The sequence below is a fragment of the Heterocephalus glaber genome, unplaced genomic scaffold, assembly GCF_053883595.1.
Source record: "Heterocephalus glaber isolate CG9 unplaced genomic scaffold, H.glaber_assembly_v1.0 deba00001572, whole genome shotgun sequence".
Lineage (NCBI taxonomy): Eukaryota > Metazoa > Chordata > Mammalia > Rodentia > Bathyergidae > Heterocephalus > Heterocephalus glaber.
Genome location: NW_028258357.1, coordinates 25,383,509 through 25,408,180, shown reverse-complemented (window position 1 = coordinate 25,408,180; position 24,672 = coordinate 25,383,509). Strand labels below are relative to the sequence as shown.

General features: G+C 42.7%; 1 protein-coding gene across 1 annotated transcript in view; it reads right to left on the bottom strand.

Annotated features, from left to right (window-relative positions):
* Positions 1-24,672, bottom strand: part of LOC110349144 (adenylate kinase 9-like) — a 47,232-nt gene extending 22,560 nt beyond the window's left edge. Inside the window, exons 1-2 of the mRNA XM_087192789.1 lie at positions 18,549-24,672; positions 9,558-9,711 (exon numbers count right to left, since the gene is read on the bottom strand). The gene's annotated coding sequence lies outside the window, so the exon portion shown is untranslated. The remainder of the gene's footprint in view (positions 1-9,557; positions 9,712-18,548) is intronic.

Sequence of the window (24,672 nt, the reverse complement as noted above, 5' to 3'; positions counted from 1 at the left end):
TTTTCGGGTTCCTGTCACATGGAGTATTGTTTTCCACCCTTTAACTTTCAGTCTATGAGTTTCATTTTGAATTAAGTGTATTTCTTGTATGCAGCATATTGTTGGATTTTGCTTCTTGACCCATTCTGACAGTCTATTTCTTTTGATTGGTGAATTGAGACCATTAACGTTGATGGTTATAACTGAAACGTATTGACTTGTCATTGCCATGACTTTTTCTTTTGTTGGGTTCTCCCTCTTTACATTTAATTTCTTGTGGTGCCAGATGGGTTCATTCTGCTTTGCTTCCTGGAATTGTGATCCTCAATGTCTGCTCCTAGGATATTGTGTAAAATTCTTTGGAGTGCTGGTTTGGTATTCACAAAGTTCCTAAGGTGCTCTTTGTCATGAAAGTATCTTATTTCTCCATCAATTTTGAAAGATAGTTTTGCAGGCTACATCAATCTGGGTTGGAGGCTGTTTTCTTTTAGGGCTTGGAATGTGTCACTCCAAGCTCTTCTTGCCTTGATGGTTTGTGTTGAGAAGTCTGCTGTGATTCTGATGGGCTTTCCTTTGTATGTGATTTGTTTCTTTTCCCTAACTGCTTGTAGAACTTTGTTCTTCTGTTGAGTTTCTGGAATCTTAACAATTATATCCCTATGTGTAGATTTTTTTTGATCAAGGCTATTTGGAGTCCTATATGCCTCACTTATCTGTATGTCAAGTTCTTTTCCCTTAGGAAGTTTTCTGCTATTATTTATGTGAAGAGATTTTTATGTCATCTGCACTCTCTCCTCTTCATTGACTCCAATCAGTCTTATGTTATTCTTCTTTTCATCGTCTACCAGCTGCTGGATTGATTTCTCATGTTCCCTTATAATTTTGAAGCAATTTTTCTTTTCCTGGTCATTAACTGCAATCTTATCGTCTATATCTGAAATTCTATCCTCACATTGGCTCATTCTGCTGTGTAGACTTTCAATGGAGTTTTTCATGTCCTGGAAATCTATTTGCATCTGTTTTATGGATTCCATTTGTTTCCTATGTTGGGCTTTTATCATGTTCTTCAGCTCCTCTCTAGACTTATTAATCATGTCTTGCACTAGGAGCACAATTTCTCCTGTTATCTGAGAAATTATTTCTGATTTCATTTTTTCCAGATCCCCTTTTGTTGCCAGTTCAGTTGGTCCAGGTGGTTGAGTGTATTCCATCTCCTATCCCTTTGGGGTTGCTGTAGATGATCTGGAAATCTGGTTTTGAAACTTATTTACACATTTTTTCTCATTTCAACTGGGGGGGGGGGTACTGGTGACACCCATGTGGCTCACCTCCTCTGAGCTGGGAGAGGTGGGACAGGGGCTGGGAGCAGTGGTAGGGATGGTGGCCCAGAAGCCCCTTTCTCTGGGCTGGGAGTGGCAGGAGTGATGATGGCTGGGAAGCCCCTTCCTCTGGTCCAGGAGCAGTGGGATGATGGCTCAGAAGCACATTCCTCTGGGCCAGGAGCAGTGGGACAGATGGTAGCCTAAAAGCCCTTTCCTCTGGGCTGGGAGTGGCAGAACAGATGGTGGCGGGGAAGCCCCTTCCTCTGGGCCGGGAACAACAGGACAGAAGGCGGCCCAAAAGCCCTTTCCTCTGGGCTGGGAATGGCAGTACCTTGTTGTTTTTTTAAAAAAAAAAAAAAAAAAAAAAGGTTTTGGGAGCTCTGATCTAGTAAATTTACAAGTTCCAGGTTCCATCTTATTCAGAGCTGATGGGCTCTGCCTTGTTTCCCCACGAAGTGTACTCCAAGGATCTACTCTCTCCACAGTTTGGACCTCTCTTAGGCCATCCAGCAGTGGCATTTGGGTGAGGCAAGGGCTTTCACTATTTGGGGCCATTCAGACCTATTGCAGGTCATTTTGGTGTGAGAAGAGATTGGTGTGACAAGAGATTCAGAGGTAAAGAAAAAAATTCCAGAATTTTTGTTTCATTTGGTTTAGAATACTCCTTTGTTTTGGTCTGCTTTGATATGCTTTTGTTTCTTTTATCTTTCTCTTTTTTTTTTTTTTTTTTGGTACTGGGGATCAAACTCGGGTCCTTGTGCTTGCAAGGCAGGCGGCGGAACCACTGAGCTAAATCCCCAGCCCTATTTTTCTCTTCTTATAACCACCTTTATTCTAGGATGAGCAGCAGGGTTTCATTCAGTTCCATCTAAAATTATATAAGCCATTTAGGCTTCAAGTAATTCTGAGGTTTCTTTGTGAGCCAATACAGAATTCAAGGTTCTTGAACAATTTCTTCACACATACAAAATCTTTAGATTAAAATTTTTTTAAAACCTGCTGATGTGTTTTTAAAGCTCTGATATAAACTGCTCAAAAATGAAAATGCTTCCAGGCATGATGTTGCATGCCTGTAATCCTAGCACTTGGGAGGCTGAGGCAGGAGGATCACCATGAGTTTGAGGCCAGCCTGAACTACATAATGAGACTCTGTCTCATAAAACAAAAAACAAATAAACAAATGAAAATGCTTGTGTTCCTTTGCAGCCTCCTAATAAAGTTTTAGTTACCTGTAACTTAAAAGAGGTGATTTTATTGTGATACAGCATATATATGAAAGCACACTCTGATTTCATAGAGCTATCTTTAAAAAAAGATTCATTAAAGTAAGATTGGCTAAGATACAGATGTTTTGCCTCTGTGTTTTTCTTTGTGGGGAACAGTGTTTCTAAACTGGATTATTTTTCATATTAGATAAGACATAAATTTCTGACCATCTATAACTAAATTTTTGCACAATAAAAATGTCTTAAACTGGGGCCAGGGATTTAGCTCAGTGGTGCCAAGCCTGCCTCACAAGCACAAGTCCTGAGTTTGATCCCTGGTACCAAAAAAACAAAACAAAAAACTATTTTAAATTGAGTAAGATCTATAATAAATTAAACCAAAGAATAAAAGCTTCAAAAAATTCAAATTCAGTTTAATTAGGCAAGCAATTTCCTTTGAGATGTATATTTCCAACCTAGTTACATCCTCAATCCTACCTCCAGATATGCAAATTTAAGATTAAATATTGCATAAGACTATTTAAAAACATGACAATAATATACCTTTTTTTTGGTACTGGAGATGAACTCGGGACCTTGTACCTGCGAGGCAGGCAGCAGAACCACCAAGCTACATCCCCAGCCCTATTAATATAACTTTTTAAAAGCTGATAAATTATAGCTTTAAGTTGTTTCATGTGTGTTGGCATAAATATACATCTTATGTTATGCTTATCTGTATACTTGTATTTATATATTGTTTAGATGGTACCAGATAACTTTTTTTAAAAAGTACTCAATAACTTAAAAAATATAAACCCAAATATCTCTTTCTTCACATGACTTTTAAAAAATGTTTTAAAAAGGTCAGGCATGGTGGTGCATACCTGTTATCCCAACACACAGGAAGATGAAGCAGGAGAATTGCTATGAGTTTGAGGCCACCCTGGGCTACACAGTGAGACCTTGTCTCAAAAATTACAGCGGAAAAAAAAAAAAGAAGCTGAGTCAGGAGAATCACTGTAAATTCGAGGCTAGCCTGGACTATATAGTGAGATGCTATCTCCAAAAAAAAAAAAATGGCTGGAGATGTAGCTCAGTGGTTCCGCAGCCTGCCCAACAATGTCCTGAGTTCAATTCCCGGTACCAAAAAAAAAAATCTTTTTAAATATATAACAAAGGTGTCAACTGTTAACATAAATTTTCCCTGCATTAGCTAATCAAATTTATATTTGAGATGTTTTAACTTTAGAAAAAGTTTCAGTTTCACAAAAGTTAAAATATATTAATTGCTGGGTGTGGTTGCACATGCCTATAATACCAGCACTCAGGAAGCTGAGGCAGGAGCTGGGAGTCTGTGGCTACCTTGAGATACATAGTCAGTTCAAGGCCACCCTGAATTACATTGTGAAATCCTGTCTCAAAAAAAATATTAAAGAGCATAAAATATATAATTAAAATTTTTGAGTTTGTTCCGATCTTTAAAACTCTTAAAAATCAGAGTCAGCTAAACATTGAGACAATATAAATGTACCAATGTCTGGACTTTCTTTTATTTTAAAGTTTAAATTATTTAGCTTCTGAAACAACGATATATAGCAATAGTCAATATAAAGACTGCTTCTAAATTTGTACTGGGGGGGGGTCCTATCTTTTGATAGACATTAGTTTAAAATGTTAGAGTTTATAACAAAAATGGCCTTTCAATCCCTGATAACAAAATGGAAATCATGCTTCTTAAAGAACAGCAAGTAAAGTTCCAGGTCTAGCTATTTCTCACCTGTATAGTGGTCTGCATGCCTCGACTACAGTAGTTTCAGGATTAGCATCTTCCAAAATGTTCTCAAGACTGCTTTCTTAACCAAGAATGGTTTACAGAGCCTGACAGCTTCTACTTGGTTATTCTGCTGGGCAGAGACTGAGTTAAGATAACAGACCTCCCCTATGGTTTACTAAAATTTAAAAATGGAAACACTTTTAAAAGTTTCTATTTATTAAACATCTAATAAAAGTCTATTTGAGAGCTTTGTAAGTCTATATAAAAAACAGGCAATTTTGTCTTATACACTAACATGTGTCTAAATAAGCACTGTCCAGCCATGCTGTACTTTTTCCTAATTTCCTGAAAAAGCTGAGTCCACATTTACATAGATATTAACTCACTCGACTCTAAAATGATTGTACAAAATAAATATTTCTCCCTACAGTTCTTAGATCTTTCCAGATTTTCTGAGCTATTCCATTTTCAATGCCCACAATTAATAAAGTTTCTTTCATAGTCTTCCAAGTAGATTCACTTATAAGCATCCTTATTACGCAAAACAGTTTACTTTTGGTGACATGAAAATTTGATTATAAATAATTCATTGGGGTCAGTATGAAGATTCAAGTTCAAAAGCTTCAAAAAATTTAAAAACTATTCTGTTGTATGCAAAGGGAATTTTGAGATATTGACAACTGTTAAATTTTTTCTCAACAAGTTTGCTTTGAGATACTGCACTTGTAAAATATTTTACATTATACACACAATATAAATGTAATTGTTAAAAATTAAATAAATAAAAGCTCTAAGTTATTTCAATTAAGTTAAAATACTAAAGACATTTGTTAAATATAAATTCATATATTCTGTGTAAAATTTGTAAATGATAATATATTGGAATATTAAATATATTTCATAGGTTGTTAATATATGTCTGATATACATCACTAATAAAAGGTCAAATATCTAAAAATAGAGTTTTATCAATCTACAGGTCAACTAGTGAAAATGAGCTTAAAAATAAGTCTCAAAGTGATTAAGGATTATATCTGTTCATCATTTTAAGTTATTTATGCAAGCACAATTTATTTTATATTCTAATAACAGTTTTTAAAGTTTTAAAATATCTTTTGATATAAAGAGTTAACAGCTATAAGTTACCTAGTCTGTTAATGGGTTTGTTTATTCTGCCTAATGCTAATAATGTTAAGAGATAGTAAAAGGCTTGCTTGGTTCTCTATAATAAGTGCTATTATTTTAGTGTCTATCCAGTCTTTGTCTAAATTAAGTACTTAAAATGAGTTTTTATTTTTAAATCTCTCTGTTTTCACTAAAACAAAGGTTCAAAAGCAATGATTTGGGTTATTTCCAACATGAAATTTGTTACACATGTGTTCTGTTTTAGATATACAGTGCTTACAATCAATATATGACAGTTTGAGACACAAATATGATTTAATAACAATTTTAAAAAACTAATGATCAAGTGGCATAATTTTATAAAATTTAAGTTTGTTATAAATTGATCATATATGTTAACAGTATAACCTTTGAATAAAATGTTTCTAGGTAGTTTGTTGCAAAAATATTTTTAAAAATTGTAATACATAAAAACAATGTCAAAATCTGTTTAAAATAAAGCTTAAGACAGAGATCTGTTCTTAATGACATTTAAAGCAAAACTATTTTAAAAGGCTACCAATTGAAATTCCAACAATATACTTCACAGAACCGGAGAAAACAATCCAAAAATTCATTTAGAACCATAAGAGACCTAGAATAGCAAAAGCAATTCTGGGCAACAGAGACATGGCTGGGGATATCACAATCCCCAACTTGAAACTATACTACAAAGCTACTGTGATAAAAACAGCATGGTACTGGCAAAGAAACAGACCTGAGGATCAGTGGAATAGATTAGAAGATGCAAAAACAACTCCAGACATACTCAGCCACCTCATCTTTGACAAAGGAGCCAATTGCCCTCATTGGAGAAAAGATAGTCTGTTCAATAAATGGTGTTGGAAAAACTGGATTTCAACCTGCCAAAGATTAAAACTAGACCCATACCTAGCACTGTGCACTAAACTAAGATCGAAGTGGATTAAAGAGCTAAATATCAAGACAGAAACAATAAACTTGCTGGAAGATAAGTTAGGTAGAACTCTCAATGACACTGGCATAGAAAAAGACTTCACAAACAAAACTTCAGTAGCAGGGGAGCTAACACAAAGAATCAACAACTGGGATCTCATCTTATTAAAAAGCTTCTGCACTGCAAGAGAAACTACCAACAGAGCTAAGAGACAACCTATAATACGGGAAGAAATTTTTAGCAGCTGTACCTCAGACAAAGGTCTACTATCTAGAACATATAAAGAATTGAAAAAAAAAATCAGACCCCCCAAATTCAAAGACCCAATTAAAAAATGGGCATCTGAAATGAACAGACATTTCTCAGACAAAGAAGTAAAATCAGCAAATAAATATATGAAAAAAATGTTCAACATCACTGGTCATTCGAGAGATGCAGATGAAAACAACACTGAGATTCCACCTCACCCCACAAAGAATGGCTGCTATCAAGAAATCAACCAATAACAAATGCTGGCGGGGGTGTGGACAGAAAGGAACGCTTCTCCATTGCTGGTGGGAGTGCAGACAGGTGCAGCCACTGTGGAGATCAGTATGGAGATACCTCAAAGAACTAGGACTAGAAGTCCCATTTGACCCAGCTATTCCCCTACTGGGTATCTTCCCCAAAGAATTAAAAGAATCATATCACAGCAATATATGTGCACCCATGTTTATACTGGCACAGTTTGTAATAGCTAAGGTTTGGAAACAGCCCAAGTGCCCATCAACTGGAAACTGGTTAAAGAAGATGTGGTATTTTTATAAAATGGAGTACTACTCAGCCATAAAGAATGAGAAACTAGAGTCATTTATAGCTAAATGGATGCATATTGAGGCCATACTCTTAAGTGAAATAAATAGGACACACCTGTAGAAATATTGAATCGTGTCTCTAGTGTGAGAAACTGAAAGTGTAAATAAGGATGAAAATGATTAAAATGAATAATTGATAATTTGAAATAGGAAGTTGGTGTAAGGACTCTATTTTTAGCAGCCATTCTATCTCTAAAGTTTAACAATTTATAGAGTGAATGTCTTAACTACTGTATTGTTGTTGGTCTCTCTTGAGGGGGACCTGGAGACCCCAGAGAGCACCGACCTTTAAAGAAAGAAAAGGAGACATCTGGGGGACGAAACAGCACTTTATTCCTCAGGTCACTGTTCTTTGTTTCAACCCAGATTGGGTCTAGAAGTCAGGTTTTATACATTTTCGACAGGCAATTCTGACATCATTATTCTTTGTTTTCTCAGAAGAACATCTGTGACATTCCTGCACGTCTCTGGCCTTTGTTTATCATTACAGCATCGTCACATTTATCTTAGTCTTAAAGGTTAACAAGTAACTCATAAAGCCACAGGCAAGTTTATACGTCTCGTGTCTCTATTCACCAGAGCCATACATCTAAGAGTACATCGCAGCCCTCCTCTATCAGATGTTCCAAGAAAGCAGGGCAATTTCAGCAGAAACCAAGCCCACAATCTTACCCTCCATCTGTAGAGTCACGGGGCCACGGTTCTCTGACCCCGGACAATGGTTACTAAGAGAGCTTAGGAAAACATGTTTACTTCCTATGAACTTTTACAACATCTTTTAAGGCTTTCTGCAATCCTTTCAGCAAACAGGCCCGAGGAAGTTCTCTGAGAAATTTACTTAGTTCTTTCAATTAACAAGTTTCTTACAATTAGTAACTAAATCCTAGAGTTGAGGACATTCACAGAGAATTGCTTAATTTTCTCATTTCACAAGCTTCTTACAATTAGTAACTAAATCCTACATTTTCCCACACTGTATACTTTTTCTACTTTGTACTCCCCATTTGTAATATTTGCAAAAGGGTAATGTGTATGTAAAAATTCTTTCTCTCCTAACCCCATATCTTAGTCCAAAATGCTTCCTCCTCTCTCATCTCTGACCTATTTGGGGAAGTGTGGGAATTCTGGACAGGGCATGTACACACTTTACATTGGATACCTGACTTTAAGTGTGTATAAAGACAAGTAAAAGATGAGATCATTCTTAATGCAGGTATGTTCCAGGGCCTCAAAATGTATTTGGCAAACTGTACTTACTGACAATCTAAAAAGGATGAGATATTCAAAGATGCTCCAACAATCTTAGGTCTGTAACAGCTGAACAGCAAGAAGGCCATTTTACTGCACTGTGACAGTCATTACTGACTGGAACCGAAGGTTAGACATCAATCCTGTGGTTACTGGTAAACGAGAAGTTTAAACCAAGAGTGGTGGCACACTCCTGTAATCCCATCACCCAGGAGGCTGAGGCAGGAGGATCAACATGAGTTCGAGGCCAGCCTGGGGTACATAGTGAGTTCGAGGCCAACCTGAATTACACAGTGAGATTCTGTCTCAAAAAAAAAAAGAAAAGAAAAGAAAAGAAACCACTGAGGGGAAAAAAACTGAAGTGTTGTCACTAAATTTAAAAACTGAAAATATATTTTAACAGCAATTTACAAGAGGGAAATATGGTTCTGAGGTATTCTATGTAAACAGAGATTATAAATAAAAGAATTTTCAAATGATATGCTAAAGAAATTCCTAGAAATATAATTTTCATGACAACATACCACCTGCATTTTGTTAACAATATTTCCCTAAAAATTAGCAACTCAATAGCGTTATATTTCATGTTAAACTATTACTGACTTTCAGGGGAAATAACTATGTCTGGCTGATTGTGACATAAGGCCAGTTGTGAAAATTCAGACAAACGAGTTGACAAATTCCCAAAACAGCTAATTGAAGTTCTTTGTCAAAACAGAGGAACGTAAAGAAATAGCCTGAATCTGCAATTCATGAATTAAAAGTTTTCTCCCAGACAGAGTGGGTGGTGAAAGTGAAGTGGGCCTAAGCATGCACTATCCTATAAAAATGCCACTGATTTCCTCACAGAGCTAACCTAATTGTAAGTGATAAACCTAGCAATATGCCAAGCGATAACACAAACTCCAACATGAGTACTTTCTTGCAACTCAAGGTTAGTGTAAAACTAGCCTGCACCTAACCAGAGCCTAACACCTGCGCCAAGCCTGCAGCTTACCCTAATCTAATCCTGGCTTCCGATGGCGGGCTGCCCTTTCCCTCCAGCCTCCCTGTCCGTGCTGGCCCCAACCGCACATGCAGAGCCCTCCTTACCTGCTGCACCGCACACTCCCTCTGCTCAGCACGGGGGACGCCTAGGGCGGGCTTGCAGGAAGGTGAGGCCTGGGACTGGTGAGGCCGGCACGTGCTCAGGCGTCAATCTGCCCAGGGGTGGAGGCCCAGGTCATGGTAGGAGTCTCCTCACCTGCTGAGGAGAGAGAAGCAGGCTCTGTGACCCCTCTGGAAGGCTCTCTGGTCAGGAGGCGGGAAGCGTCTAGAGAGGAGGCTGTGCAACTGGTAAGGTCGTGGGAGGGGTGGGGCGGGGCCACAGCAGGGGACGGGCCTGGGTTCAGGAAGAGGAGGGGGCATAGCCCAGGAGCACCAGGATTGGGCATAACAGGGCAAGTCCCCAGAGGGGGCGGAGCCCGTTTGGGGAGAAGCGTGGACAGGGCACCTCAGCTTTGGTGTCCTGGGGCGGGGTCATGGGAGGGGCGGGGTCTGTCACGCCAGGAGGCGGGCCTGGGTTCAGGAGGAGGAGGTGCATGGCCCCGAAGCACCTGAATTGGGCACAACTTGGCGGGTCACGGCAGGGGGCGGGGCCGGGGCACCTCAGCTCTGGGTGTCCTTGGGCTGTGATGAGAGGGGCGGGGCCTGGGTTCTGGAGGGGTGTGGCCGGGGTGCGGCAGGATTGGGCCCAGCAGGGCAGGTCACGGGAGAAGGAGCCTGGTCTGGGTACCTCTCAGGTGTAGGCACCCTGGGGCAGTCAGGGTAGCGGCCAGCTCTGAGCCAGCGGCAAGGCCCTACAGGCCTGGTCTTCTCAGCCCTTCTGTCCCACTGGATAGAGGGTACGCAGGAGTCCAGCTCACCAGGGCAACTGACACGAGGAGGTTGGTGACAACAGCTGCTAACCACAGCATTGCCCGCCACAGGTCACAGAATCTGGTGTGCACCCCAAACTACAGTACCCAGAATTCTTGGCCTTACAGCCCACACCCAGGACTACAGAACCCAGAAGGCTCTGCCTGCCCCAATCATAGAACTACACTACCCAGAATCCTTGGTGTGACCCCCCCCCCGCGAAGACTACATTACTCAGAACATTATACATGCCCCACCATAGGCAGAAGCCTTATACTTCCTACCCGTGTACCCATAATCCTCCGTGTGACGCTCCCTCCCAGGATTGCAGTACCCAGAAACTGTACCTCAACCACAAACTACAGTACCCAAACTTCAGCGTGCCACCCCCATCATGGTTCACGGTGTCTTCCCCAGGACACCACTTCCCCCATGACTATGGTACCCGGAAGGCTCCCTGTTGCCTTCCACCACCGCAAGGATCGACATACTTGTTGTAGTCAGTGGTTTGCAAAGAAATAGATGTAATACAGGGCACACATAATTTATAGGATTATTTTATAATATTCACCCAAAAAGTCTAATGCAGAAGAGTGCAAGAGTTCTGTCGGTGTGCTAGAGACCTAAAGAATCCAGCCAAGTCTCGGAGCCCATGGCAATGTCCTGCACAAGTCCAGCCAAAGGCCTAGAGCCCACAGAAATGTCCTCCATGGGTCCACATCAAGGATCTGCACTGGGAAGCCCCAAAGGCCAGTGGTGGATTTCTAGAAAGTCTGTGCTACCGAGGTAAAGGATCTGTGCCAGAAGGCTAAAAGATACACACTGAAACCAGAAAGCGACACTCAAGGCGAAGACCAGAGCTTCCCCAAAGAGAACGGCAGCCATCCCCAGTGACAGTGAGGACCATAGCTCCTTCTCCAAAGGGAACGGCAAATTTCCTCTCAGGAAAACCAGCCGCAGCAAGCTTCTCTAGGAAAATCAACAGCATGCATCTTCCCCTCCTATTCTCCTTTTGTGCCATTGACAACAATCCTCAGGTGGGTCTTCCACACCCAGAACCACACTGACTCAGTTCAGCTGGGCATTCCACTTAAATTAACCATTAATCAATCCACCACAGTACCCAAAATCCTCTGCATGCACACACCTGTACTACAGTAGCCTTAAGTATCACTGTGAAACCCCCCCCCCCATACACACCCCTTCCAGGATACCAGACAATTCCACATCTGGGACTGCAGTACCCAGAACCACCCCTCCCCCAACAACAGGACCCAGAATCCTCTGGGTGCTCTGCAAGGACTAGGTACCCAGAATGATTCCCAAGGACTTTGCTACCCAGAATCCTCAGTGTAATCCTTACAAATACTGCAATACCCAGAAGCCTCAGCATGACTGTCCTGAGAAATATGATACCCAGAACCTTCTATAGCCCACAAAATTTCAGTACACAGAATCCTCAGTGTACCCCCTTAAAGAGGAAGGTACCCTGAATCCTTGGCAGGTTCCCTCACGAACTAATGTACACAGATTCCTGAGACATGCCCAGGACTATGGTACGCAAAATCCTTGGTGTGTTTTCAGTCTCCCACCCATGGAATACGATATCTTGAATCCTCAGCGTGCCCCCATGGGATTACAGTACTCAGAACTTTTGCTGTGAAACCCCCACACACACTACAGTACCCAGAATCCTTGGTGTGGCCTATGACTACAGTAAGCAGGATCCTCAGCCAGTCCCTGTAGATTCATTAACCAGGGTCTAAGGATGGCCATCCACTTGTGTTTTTAATACTCCTAGTCCTCCATGAGATAGGCTAGGGAGTCTAAGATCCCTTGGCCAGTAGGGTGGTCCTTTTTTAGGCCCTAGTTTCTGTATTTTTAGGAGCATTATAGATACATTGTGAACATTTGCCATTTCTGTGCTGCAGATAAAAAATTTCCCAAAATTTCTTTGGATGTCTTACTATTTTGCTATGCAAAACCTAATTTTCAGCCTGGTGTGGTGGTGCATGGCTGTAATCTCAACACTTGGGAGGCTAAGGCAGGAGATTCGCCATGAGTTAGAATCCTGCCTCGGCTACGTAAGTGAGTTCAAAGTCAGCCTGATCTACATAGCAAGATGCTGTCTCAAAAAAAAGAAATCAGTTTCATGTATTTTATAATTCTGTATTTTAAGTCACAGTTAGAAAGATATTTCCCTCAATGCTTTTTTCTACAGATTTTGTGACTTTATCTTTCATTTCTACATCTCTCAGTGCTTTGATGTTTGTATGGTTATATATAATGGCAGTACAAGTCCACTTTTAACTTTTTTCTAGTTTCTATCAATTTCCCAAGTCAATTTCCTGTTAAAGCAGTCTTTACCCTCTGATTTGTGGTTCAATCCCAAGTCCAAAAAAATTGGTATTCAAGCAAAGAACTATATCTCAATTGATAATGAATATGCCTCTGTGCACTAATTTGCTTCATAAAGAAACCTAATTCCACATCTCTACATGGCCACCAACTGGCTGCTACTCTGATTTTAACCCTAAACCTTTAAGAGACAACAATAAATATAGTATCTCTTATGAATTTATTAGAAGATGGCTTTTAAAATTTGAAATAGCCTCACTGATATACTTCATGATTTGGGCTTTTTTTTTTTCATATTCATTCACTGGATAACCTGTCAGAGCATGTAGAATACAATTTACCTGTGATAATTGTATCTGTGCTGTTATAAAATCAAAGTAGTACCTTCATGGTGGTGTGTGCCTGAAGATCTTACAATTTGAGAATATAGCTTGCCACAGGCTGGGAACTGAGGGGAATCAAAGCCACTCACTCACTCACTAGTGAGGTTTTCACCTGGGTGTCCTCAGGACCATCGGTAGAAAACTTTGGCCCATCAAGTTTACCTGTTTGCTATTTGTTGCTATAAAATTCTGATTTGCCAAAAGGTACCTGGGCTGGGGATTTAGCTCATTGGTGCCACCTCCTGCCTCACAAGTGCAAGGTCCCGAGTTCAATCCCTGGTACCAAAAAACAGAATACAAAAACGGCAGAAGGTACCTCTTACAGATCTTAAAACCTAAATTATTGCATATACTGTTTCAATTCATAGAGCTCTGGGAAGACTGTTTTTTTCATTTTGTAGCTCAATCAAATAACTCTACTTGGTCTCTTTTTCTGCAATTATGTCCTTATGAGGTTCCACAGCCCTTAAGAAAATACTTAGGGAAATAGTTTTTTTTTTCTCTTGTACCATAGTGAAAATTATTTGTTTGGAAAGAGTAAGAAAACTTGTTAGAAGGATTGATTGGTCTAATCCAACACTTCTTTTACTGATTTTTTTTTTGAAAGATGAATTCTTCACTCTTCCTGGACCAATTGGGAACAACACCAGTAGCTTCAAAAGCTGATCACAATTTAGATGAACAATGGCCCCAACGGAAGGCAACATACAGGATATGGCATGGCTGATAATATTTGAAATGTTCACAGAGATATCAGAGAAAATGGTGGTTGCTGTTGAGTGTTCATAATCAAAGAGTAGTTTCAAGAAGCCAGGTCTTACCAGGCAGTAAATTTAATTCCCTGCATTGTAAGTACAGTGTAGACAAATTCCCCGTCATGTCTTGGCATGGAGAACAGCTCTCATGAGGGAAAAAGCCAGCCCTGGCTTCACATTGGCCATGGAAAATCCACTTAGTAACCATGGATTGGGTTTTAAGTAGAAATAAAGACCATTAGATATATATGCCTCTGAAGGCAGGGAGGATGGAGGTGAGCAGTGTAGGAGAGGAATGTGGAAATGACTGAACTGCACAATAGGGAATCCAATCAGTGGAAACACAGCTTCACCATGACCATGAATACCTTTGGAGAAATGGTAGTGTGGTGTGCTTAATTCGGTCCTTCTCACAAATTCACAAAGTAATGTCTTGCCCTTTCAATATTATACTTGCCTTTACTTGAAGACTAGTGAAGAATTCAGGATGTTGGCTTTCAAAACCATAAGCACAAGAGGGAAATCGTGTTTCAGTAACAGCTCCTTGCTATGCACCCTTCATCTGTGGACTGGAGAGAGGATGTGTGGTTCCTATGAAGGGTCAGGCATGGAATCAGATTCAGACCTTCAATCTCCCACTAGAAAGTCAAGAATTGTTCCCTGTCATTGCTGTGGTAAACTGTGGTGTTACATGCAGTTCACTGTTCTTTTAAAAATATTCATATGTATGAGCTATTATACAAAATGTCTTGATATTTGTTTTATGGATAACAGATTTCTGTTACATTTTCAAGATTCACGTGATGCTTTGTGGGCTCTTAGTGTGATGAATATGTGTTCTGGAAAACTGTCAACCTGGTCTCCCTGAGTGAATGAGACTTTGCAAGCTGTTCTTGGCCTCAAGGCAATCAGGGCTGCAAGGAGGGGCTGGTGAATTGTGCCTTCCGGTACGCTGAGTACAGTGGAGGCCTAGACCCAGAGGAATCTTATCAATGTGGAGAAAGACAAATTGGAGCTCCTCATGTTATTGTCATTCAAGCTCTGATTTTTAGAAAGTGGAATTTTATTGATTATAGGCACGTTTCTCATTTTAGATGATAGATTCTACATATGCAAATTGTCAACATTTTCATTATCAATTACCAGCTCTTTTCTGATTAAATGGTTAACATACAGCTGTTCCATGTTACATGGAGAATATATGTAAAACTCTGCACATCATGTATATTTCTTCATAATAAAAATCTCTATAAAGACATATTGGGTAATTTTAAAATTTCAAACCTAATCAGAGCAAACAGCATCTTACCTTAACAATTATGATGACTTTATTATCTTAGAACCATTGACTTTTAACATTTTTAAAATATATATTTAAATATTTCTTTTAGTATAAAATAACCATTTAATCAGTCATCTTTATCTATTTATAAAATATTAAATGACAAAGAAAATTTTTTCTAAATATGCTATCTTTTTAATAATGTATCTTTTAAAGTATTTAAATATTAACTATTGTTGTGTTTTTAGTTTTCTGAGTGATGCTGTTTGGACTGTATCGTGAGGGTCCGTTTACACAGATCAGCAAGGGACTCTCCTACTGCACAGAATCAAGTCTGGAGGCATGTGGCCACTGACTCACTTGAAGGCTGGATTTATCGCGTGCTTGGGCACACCCTTGTGGTGTTGACCTTGAAGTATTCTGGAATACGTTTTCAAACACTATGACACCCATGAGAGCCATTGCCTATGGGAACTGAACACCTTCTCTAGCATCAGTGCAGGTGCCTCAGAACTAGAGGAAAAGCCAGATTTGCAGTAAAGTTCCGAAGCAAAACTTGGAAAAGAAAGGGTTAATCGTCACATTCAGGAAATAAGATAAAGTAGAAATAAACGGGAAGGTAAATCAAAGTTTATGGGCAGAGAGATCAGGAATATGGCAAGGAGCTAAGTAGATGTCGGCTTTGGCCAAGAATAGGGCCACAATCACCAAGTTCCATAAAGCAGCACAGTGCATTTGTTCACACAGTTTCTCATCTGATAGAGAGGAAATAAGTTGTGACAACTGATTCTGAAGTTGAAAGGTATTTTAAGTTTAAAAGTTGGGCATGCAAATAAGATATTATAGCCCAACATGATATCATATAAATAGAATGAGTCAGGGCCCAGTACACAGATAGCCACAAAGAGGAGAAAAGCACAGCTTGGGACATGGGCAGGACTACATGCTTCCTCACTTATCACTGAGTACCTGGAGACACTCCCGCTGCTATGAGCAACACAGCCCACTGCTCCTGGGAAGGAGAGGGCTCTAGGTCAGACAGGGGTCTCCAGCGGGGTGGGATGTTGGGAGCCAGGAAGGCCCCTCCAGAGAGCAGATGAAAACCAGGACAGGAGACCACTGCCACACAGGCTGAGCAGATGTCCCAGGAACTCTGCCTCCTACAGAGCCCTGGATGCCGAGCCCAGACAACACTGACAAGGTGCTGGTGCTGACTAATGTCCAGGCCCCAAGCACCTGAGTAACTCAGCCTTTGACCTGGGAATTAGCCCACCCTGGTTTGAGCAACCAAACATTGGATAAAATTCTGCCTATGGATCCAGGCCAGGAACAGCTTCTGTACAGTTGATTAGAATATGATTTGGTTTCTGAGTCACAAAAATGAATTTAAGCCACAATCATTGCAGGACCACATCTCAAAAGAGTTGGTTCTGATCTGGAGACAGCAAAAAGCATGCAAAGGCCAGGTGAGGAAGCCACTAACAGTGGCCTGAAGCCAAGACCACTTCTGCAGCCAGATTGAGGATGTGTCCTCTCCCTTGCTCCACAGGTTCCAGAATGCCAGTCATTCCCCAGGAGGATGCCAGCCATGGGAGGTGGGCAATCTTAGTAAGTGAGTGGGGAATTATGTTCAGCACTACCAATGTTTCAATGGCCATCTTCAAAGCCAGTCTTGAAGCTTCTTCATTAAGCACACTGTTAAGCAGAACTTCGGGTCCCTCTGCACCAATACCAGTTGTAGATTTTTATTTAACCACAAGAACTCCAATGTCAAACTGCCTAGGAAAAAGGAATCTCCAAGGAATTTTTTTGTAAAGAAAGCACAACCCGGTGTCTGATGTACAGAACTGGCTTTATTTTCCCTCTGGAATGGAGAGAAGCAGTAAGACGTATCTTCCCGCCCTCGGAGAGGCATCTGGAACTGAGTATGGCTGCTCAGTGCAGAGGCACAGCGTGGGCTTTAACTCCAGTTCTCACACTTTCTGGCTGTCACCAGGCTGGTCTGGGTGACAGGAAGACCCTCGCATTGACAGCACCAAGGGCAGCAGGAGCCCAACAAAGGCGCCTCTTGGGAAACACCCGGGACACAGTAGCTTCTCAGTAAGTGCCGACCTTTTGTTTCCTATGGAACTGTTTCTAACTTTCACGAAGAAAGATGAATTTGGCACATTATCAGCCTTGCGGTGGTATTCAGCGCACAGCAGCACACTGTCTAAAAACTTTGTATAAGACTTACCTGAGGAAAGTGGCCCTTAGAGCTACATAAGCATCTTCACTTTTCTTTTTCTCCCAAAAAGCCCAAACATTCTTTGAATTTGGCCAATTTTAACCCACATGACGACACTTTCTTAAAGGCCTATACAGGACTCATTAATTTCACAAAGCGCACCGAAGCAGCAAATGACCCTGGCGTTACTGTTTATGGGTCTCTCACTATCTTTCAGGGCCAAACTGAGCATTTCACATACACTGGTAACTCACTGACCCTAGTGACCCTACAAAGCCCATATCACAGCTGTTCCCGTTTTACAGATGAGTTGACATTAAATAACCCAGGTGACAGAGCAGAAAAGAGTGTTCCCTTTTCAACAAAAGGTTCCCCTTCTTTTGAATCACCTGGGAAAACTGTAAATATTGAAATTATAGAAATTTTGACATCCCTGAGATCTAAATTCCCAACACGAAAGCTACTTCCTCTCATTGTCTAATGTCACAGAAGAATAGAAAATGCATCGCCTTATTTCAAAACCAAAGCGGAGATTTAAACAACTGCTTTTCTGAACTTCTCTCTGCCTCCAATCTGCTTTAATAGTTTTGTTTGTTTGGGTTTTTTTAATAATCATCTATCTTCGTCAGTGGTAGTTATGGTGGCGGAATGGAACAAACCACAGAATCTTACCAGTGGGTCCCAGAGAAGGGAAAGACCACAAAATCCCAACTCGATTCAAAAAAGCTCCACAAAATATGAAAGGAAAGGAGCCTAGCTAGGGTGCTGCTCACTGGTAGAAGCCTAAGTGAGGTCTTGAGTTAGATACTTAGCCCCGAAAATCACACACATGCACACAGACACACGCACACATACACAGACATACATGCACAAACACAAACATGAGCACGCATGCACACACAGGTACACACAAATGCAAACACACAAAGACACATACACACAGAAACATGCACACACTGGTGACTTCCCCGAGCCATAATGACAAAGTCAGGGGTTGTGTGGAACAGCGGCACCACAATCGGGGACGCATCCACGTCACCACCTGTCCTCCCCCACCTGTCCTCCCCCACCTGTCCTCCCCCTCACCTGTCCTCCCCCCTGTCCTCCCCCCACCCGTCCTCCCCCTCACCTGTCCTCCCCCCTTCCTCCCCCCGTCCTGCCCCCACCTGTCCCCCACCTCACCTGTGAGCGGCTTCGGGCTCAGAGACCCCAGGTCCCTGCCTGGCTGGCCGCAGGATTTGCACCGAGGAAATCCGCGCTCCACCCCGTGGGCGCCGGGGACCAAGGGGTCGAACTGAGGCCCTGCCTGCCTGCGAGGGTCCCCACGCCCCTGTCTCGGTTCGCCTCCAGCCCCGGCTTCCAGCGCCGGGGGAGCTGGGAGCAGGCAGCACCGAAGCTGGGGTTGACGCTGTGGGGTCGCAGACTGCGCGGCTAGGGCAGGGGCGGGACCGACGCAGACCGAGCCTCTCGGAAACCGACCTCTGAGGAACGGGTACCGCGATCGAGGGAGAGGTCGGGAGAGAAGGAGCAGGAAGGAAGATCGCCGCAGGAGGGCGCTGGAAGGGAGGCACTGAGGCTGGGATGCAGACGCCTCTGCGGACGGCAGAGGAAGCCGCAGGCTCCCGCGAGGGTCGGTGGGACTCTGGGGAGGTCTCTGAAGGCTCTCGTCCTAGAAAGACGGGAGGCGCGGGTTGGCCCTGCTCTCGTCCCCAGACAGATTCCCTGTCCGCGGTCGGCCGGGCAGCAAAGGCCGGCGGAGGAAGCACCGAGGCTGAGGATCGGCTCCCCAGAACTGCCGACTTCCCGGCAAGGACTGACTCCCTGCGGCGTCGGGACCCGGCCGCCGCTAGAGCTGGGGTTAGGGTTAGCTGCGGCTCTCGGACCGGGCCTGGGCGCTCACACCCAGGGGTAGAAGGAGGCGCTCAGGAGCGGCAGCCCCGTCGCAAGCAGGCAATCCGAGCTAGACCGGTCCAGAAAGGTCTCGTTCCCAACTCTGGCCCGCAGCTCCACGGCCAAGGCCACAACGGCAGCTCAAAAAACGACTGCAAAAGAGCCCTAGGGACGGTCCCTGGATCTGGCGGTTCTCCCGGGACCTGCTGAGCCCGGGCTCGCCAGACAGCTGCGAGATTCAGGGGCGTTCACCACAGGTGTGCAGGCGGGGACTCAGACCTGAGCGTGCTGTGCCTTTACGCGAGGCGGGGGCCAAGGTCCTGGCTGGTGTCCTTCACAACCTCTGAGGTGGCGGAACGCCCAATTCCCATGAGCGGGAAAGTAGTTTCTGGAACCGTGGGTATTTTGGTCAGGCTCACCCACTGGAAGCAAGACCTAAGTGTCACGGCTCCTGTCCGCCCAGAGAGAGCCGCCCAGAAGCTGGCCTGGGAAGCATTGCGGCTGTTTTGCCTAAGAAACGATGATTTACTTCCGCCCAAAGCCTGAAGGAAGTGGGGAGGATTCAGACCCGAAACTGTGAAACTGAAAGTCTAAGGTGCCGGCAGAGCAGACCGTCATCACTGGCTCTGTAAGACTGAACAACAGTTACTCCATCTTTGTAACAGGGCCCCAACTTTCTGCTTCTGTTATGGATCACCAGGTAGACATCAAGTTCCAGTGCTTGTTGTGGTGGCAGGAAGGTCTGTTGTGTGTGTAGTGTTCTGTCATGCTTGCCCAACTCCATATCTGAATATGTTATCTTAAGGACAATCTGTAAAAGGTCTGTTTTATCTCTCTCCTCCACTTTTGTATTTCTGCTTGCCAACTTCCCCTGAGACCCCCTATAAAAACAGCTTCGGACTCTGAGCCAGTTGCCTCTCTAAGCTACTTGGCTTTGGGAGTGCGGTCTGGCCAGACTAATAAAGGTCTGTTTTACTTTCCATCTTGTCCGGTGTGTTCCTTCCCGGGTGTTCTTTGCTACAGTCAGCTCCTCGGAGCGTTTGGTAAGGCCCTCGGTCTTAGAGCTCCAATCATTGTTCCCTACCTTACGGCTTTCTTTTTCCTCTGAAGGTTCACTACGTGATTGTTTCCCTTTTAAGAATAGCTCATCAAACCTCGCAGGATAAGGGAAGAGATAGTCACGGAACATCTTTCCCGATGGCTGGGAAGGTGATCTCACATTTCCAATTAAGGCTTCGCACATTTTTCCACGGAGAAACTGGGAGAAGAGTGATTGGTAACCTGATCCGCAGAATGCCTAGTGCCGTTCCTCTTGGCAAATGCCCAGAAAGAGCCTTGTTTTCCAGAAGACTTTCCTTATCCTCGAGTGGACTTAACTTTGCTTCACTGAAGCTAAGTGTTCAGGCAAGAGCAGAACTGATTTCAGGGTAGATCATACAGTCCTCCGCTTCACAAGCAATAGACTCCTATCCCTGCAGATCCCCTGCTGGGGTTATAAAACTGCAATGTGGTTTAGGGTTCCTTTAAGGCCGCCTAGATATTTTACTAGGTCCAGAAGACAAATAGCCATTTGTTTCAGGTGTAGATAGATTGAAGACATTGTTTCCAATGATGCATAAAAACAGCCACTACCCATTTCTGAGCTCCCACATGACTGGGGGAAATGAATAAATAATATTTAGACTAAGTAATATTCAGAATGACCCATTCTCCCTACCCTGTGGCCAGCAGTCTACAGAGAGTGGATCCTGGGGAAGGGGCTCAGATTTGCTGAGTTAATGAGTGTAGTTAGGAGAAAGGGGAGTTTCAGAGGGACAGACAGGTTGACAGTGGGCTTCGGGGTCTTAGGGTATGGGAAAGATCAGCCTCCTTCTGGCCTAAAACAGAGAAACAAAGCAGAGAATATACAGGGAGGAGCATGTACTCAGAGAAAAGAAGAGGCAGGAAGGCAAAGGAGGTGGTGGTAGTTGCCACAGGGAATGGACATGTGAGAGACATCTTTTAGAAAGGTGTTCAAGCAGCTTCATTGTGTAATGCAAACCCTCTTTATTTTCTTTGAAAATATCTTCAGCAAAAGTGATATTCTTTTTCAGTGCTTTTGGAGTTATATTTGTTTTTATTAAAAGTAAAAATATCTTTAGATTGGCCTTAGCTGGAAAATAGGGCCACCCACAAAACATAGCAATTTATTTGTCCACAAACATTTGAGCGTGTATCATATGCCACCTACTTTATATGGACATTCCCACAACAGCTAAAGTGGCATGTACTGTTTCCTTTTGGAAAAGTCCACCAGTAGCCTTTTCCTACTAATTCGGTGGTTCACAAAAGCCAGTATGCATGAGAATGTGTAAATTTCAAACCCACCCCCAAAGATTCTGATTTTAGGTGTCAGGTGAGACATTAAATCTTTATTTCAACTCTGGTTGATTTTGAAACAACTCTGGGCTCTGAGAACTCAACCTTAGGAAATATTATCTCAACTTGTTAAAAATAGATCTTAAGCCTAGGTTTTTGACAAAACTCAGGACAAGAATGAGGGAGTGGGATGTGGGAATGCACACATGTAATCTAGTGACTTGTAAAGCTGAGGCAGGAGGCAAGCAAGTTTGACTGAAGTTTAACTTAGCAAAACCCTGTCTCAAAAAAGTGAAAGGGGCTGGGATCCAGCACCCCTGGGTTTGATCCCTGTACAGGAAATAAAAAATCTCTTTCCATGTGGATTATTGCGTGTTGCTTGTTTTTTCCTTTAGAGCTGGTATGTGTGCACTGTGTCTAAACCCACTTTTGTGCTTTTGTGGGTTTGGAACACTTACAACAGGCATGGGTCTTCCTAAATTATGCAGGATTCTTCAAGTTCAGTTCAAGATTATTTTACCTAACAGGACAAGAAAATGTAAAGCATTAGGCCCACCACAGACAATTTCCCTTTCCTGGAAGTTTCTTCTGTGGAAGGAGACATTCCCGGTGGCTTGAACCACTGGTGGTACATGTATGACTGTCCCATGAGGCAGCTTGTACCATTGGTGGTACAACTGAATCTAATCCAATTTTTTGGTCTTTTTACTAGTAAAAAGTTTCCTTAAAAGTCTCCTTTTTACTAGTAAAAGGTCATGCGTGTACCACTGGTGGTTCAAGCTGCCTGGCAGTGAGACATACAAATTTCAGCCCTGAATGTGTTAAAAGTCATTCTATGTTTATGGATTTGATGTTTTAGAAAAAGGGTAGTCAAAACCTATCTTGTTGTTTGCACAAAGCAATTGAATCAATTGTTAGACTAATGCATCCCTGAGTCTGGGAGAGACTACATTGATGAGGGTCTCTATGATCTGCTCTGATGAAAAGGAGCTGAGAAAGATGGTGAAAGTAAAAACAGTGAAGATGAGCTAGTGTGTGTGTGTGTGTGTGTGTGTATCCCAAGATATCTGTAATTATTATGTATCGTAAACATATGCCAATAAAAAAGTACCAAAAATGGCCAAGCAAGCCTTGGTCACTGAACTATAAATCCATCCTTGTTTTATGAGGTCCAGAAACCCAACCCTATTGCTCTGATGGTCTGATGTTAATGAACATTCAGTTCATTTACAGGCAATGGCAGCCCCAGCAACAGAATCTAGGTGCAACCAGGTTATGGTTTAGATCCAGAAGATCTAAACGTCTCACGTGTGTGGAGGGCGGCTGGACCACGGGGGACTCATCTCTTTCGTGTTCATGGGTGCATATCTGCTGGAAGGTGGGGCCTGGTTGGGGCTGGGTCACTGAGGGTGCGACACAGCCTCTCCCTTCTCTGCTTCCTGGCTGTCATGGCTTGAGCATGTTTTCCTCTGCTGGGACCTTCTGCCATTCTGTTCCTGCCTTAGAGCCAGCCACCGATGGACTAAAACTGGGAGGCAAAATAAACCTCTCTTCCTTTCAGTTGTGGGTGTTGGGTATTTTGTTCCAGCGACAATAAAGTGATTAAGACAAATGGCTTCAGGTAAAAACTATTACGATAGATGCCCTGGCAATCAATCTTTTGGTACCTTGCATCTTGACCCAAAATCTTCATTTGGTATTAGGTGGCCATGTGCTTTAGGTGACCCCCTCCCAAGGATTTAAGTCAGTTGCCAGGCAGATAATGGCTTAGCAGGGGAGAGATAACAGCCATGGACAATGAGATGTTAAGGTGCCTTGCTTATTAGGATGCTCCTGCAAGATCTTCCTGGCTCTTCAAGAGAAGGGCGCACAAGATGGGAGTTTGTTTTGTTCTGCCATACTGTGGATCGCAGCCAAGACCTCACATGTGCTAGGCAAGTGCTGTGCTGAGCTGCAACCCTGGCCCTGTGATTTCTCCTTTCATGGCCTTTGAGCGGTGAAGACTTGGTGCTCGGTGTCTCTGCAGCCATCTAGCATCTCTGAGAAAACAGGAACAGGGCCAAAGGCGACACTCTTGAGGATGACTGAGAAGAGAAGTGGAAGTGACCAGCGAACTTGATGTTTCTGAGATGCTAAATGACTTCTCTGGAAGGTAGCTTGTGTCTTCATGTTCTAAGAGTAACTTGTTTTCCTTACCGCTAAAGCCACCTCACCTGTGCCCTCTGTGGCATGAAGTGACAGAACCCAGAGTAACGCTGCCACATCACCCACATGTTCTTCTGTATTTTGAGAAGCATGCTCTATGATCTGGGGAAGGAGGAGCCCTGGGCAGAGGGTTCCTGGGTAACTTATTACTCCTGTTTTGGGTTAAGTCATAATCACCCAGCTTCATGTTCATCATCTATAAAATAATGTTATGTTTACTTACAGAACAGTTGTAAGAAACAAAATGAAACATATCAGTGAAAGCACTTTGTATGCAAGTTCTTTATATCATTAGATACTTTTCAAAATTGAATTGTTTCCAAGTTTGCTCAAATGCCCACATCCTGACATTCACTATTTTTATTGCCTTGTCTTACAATAGCATTGCTGAATGACCTAAGTCAGGGAACTGCTGAGCAATAGCTCAGCTGATGGAGTCCTGACTGGCTCCTTCTGAGCTCAGGGAAAAGATGTGACCAGTTGTCAGCAACTGCCATGGAACAGGAGGTAGTGCTAAGTGAGTCACGTCTCTGTGCTATTTTGAGGCATTTTCAACTCACTGCTTGCTAACTTTTTGCCTGGTGGGCTAGTTCTAATATAAGCTCTGTGCCCAGCAAGTACCTGAAACTGTGCTGTAGATTTGAACAATTTCAAATATAAGCTTGTTCCACTGTCTTGTTTAAATGCAACACAACTGATACTTCAAACATTTATTTTGTTCTTGGTACGATTTTCAAGTGAGATGGTTATTTAGTAATTTGCACTCGCAAAATAGTCTTTCTTGAGTTCCGGATAACACCTATCTCAAAACTCAAAACCAAAAAAACTTCACCAATAGAAATTTTGTAAATAC